Here is a 2,056-nt window from a genome sequence, read left to right on the forward strand (position 1 = left end):
ATAGAGAAGCTCTCTATCGCTAAGGTAGCTGCGGATCATTCGCATCAAGTACATCGGTGTATTAAAGCGTCCTTCAAGGGCGTTGATCACATCGGTCCATTGTAGGCTGTTGAACGCATTCCTAATGTCTAGAGCCGCCAGAAGTACTATACGCTTCGAGTAAGCATTTCCACATTGTGCGGCTTCTACGGTTGCCGCCACATCAGCGATAGCTCCAATGGTGGACTTTCCTGGCCGGAAATCGTGCTGTCTGCTGGATAGTCCCCCAGCGCTCTCAATGGATGCTGCTATACGCGGTTTTAGTAGTCGTTCCAGCAGTTTCCCTGATGTGTCGAGCATACAAAGTGGTCGGTATGCATTTGGCATCTCGGGGTTGCCCTTTCCTTTGCTAATTAGGGTTAGTTGCTGCTTTTTCCAGGGCTCTGGAAAAATGCCTTCCTTCAGACAAGAGTTAAACATTTCGAGCAGGGATTGTGGGCGGTCGTCTGCTATCAGCTTAATCGCCTCAGATGGGACACCGTCCGGTCCTGGGGCTTTGTTATTCTTCAGAGAACGTGCTGCGGTTTTAAGTTCCTCTTCCGTAAAAAGCGGTGGATCATCGGTGAGTACCCTTTCACAGTCTCTGCGTATTTCATGATCCGGAAAAAGAGAATTTACGATGTTATCCATCACATTTTCTTCCAATTCAGGAACTGGTGCCAAGGCACCTATTTTTCGCATGACGATCTTGTAGCCAAGTCTCCAAGGGTCGTTGTTTACGTCTTCACGTAACTCTTCCCATTTTCTTTTCTTACTTTTGGAAATAGCGATCTTTAATGCCTTCCTAGCTGCCTTTAATGCTTCGCTTTCTGCCGTGGCATCTCTACGTGTTCTGGCCCTGGTCCTTCTCCTCCGCATTTGGAGACAGACCCTTCGAAGTTCGGCAATTTCTTCAGTCCACCAATAGGCTGCCTTTCTTCTGGGATTTTTTGCCACTCTAGGCATTGCTGCATCGCAGGCCTGTGTTATGCTGTGCATTGTGTGGCGGACCAAGCTTCTGGCATCTCCTCCTCCAGTGTTTCTATTCATCCTATCATCGAACACTTCGAGAAAGATATCCCTATTGAGTTTATTCGTGGACCATTTGCGAGTAGACCTCCTTCCGGGGTTTCCATTTGGCCTATTGCCTGGCTCGACGGTGAACCAGATGTATTGGTGATCGCTCCCCGTGTAGTCCTCGAGAACTGACCATTCCTTTAGCGTACCAGCTATCTTCTCCGACACTAACGTGATGTCTGGAATAGTGCCTTCGCATCCTGGTCTGCGAAAGGTGGGCGACATCCCCCTGTTAGCGACTACAAGTCCCAATCTGGCCGCCATGTCAAGCACTCGCCTACCTCTGGGATTTGTGGTCATCATGCCCCATTCAATGGCCTTCGAATTGAAGTCGCCTGCTATAATAAAGTTTCACCCATTTGGAGGACGCAATCTTCGATTGCGTCCAGTTTCATCTGGAATTGGCCAATACTGTCGCTCGGTGTAAGATAGCAGCTCATTAAGGTAAAGTTGCGATTTCGAACCCAAACGTGTCCGTCTCCGGCACCACTGGCTGAGAAAGAGAATTTCTCGGCGCATGGCAGCCAGATGGCTGCAGTTCCACTGCAGTCAGCCAAGAAGGTACCGCAACTGATTTCTCCATATTGTTCGCTAATTATGACAACATCCGCGTTCCGCTCATGTATGAGTTGTGATATAAGGGCGTCTGCTGTCCTGCTTCGGTGCATATTTGCTTGCAAAAATCTCATCATCTTTGGGCCTTTACCGATGCACATTTGCCAGATGCAGCAATGTGATCGACGGTTTTGAGGCCAGCGTCAGTACAGACGCAGCACTTCGGAGAGTTTGTGCACTCCTTTAGTTTGTGTCCAGGTGCGCCACATTTGATGCAGAGGTTTGTTCTATCTGGACCCTTGCAATTTCTCTGTACATGTCCTACACCAAGGCACCTGAAGCAACGCTTTGTTTCGGTGCGCGTCCGCTTTTTTGCTCTGATCCATCCAATAATGATCGAGCCTGT

This window comes from Teleopsis dalmanni, chromosome 2 (genome assembly GCF_002237135.1).
Source record: "Teleopsis dalmanni isolate 2A chromosome 2, ASM223713v2, whole genome shotgun sequence".
NCBI classification, from domain to species: Eukaryota; Metazoa; Arthropoda; class Insecta; order Diptera; family Diopsidae; genus Teleopsis; species Teleopsis dalmanni.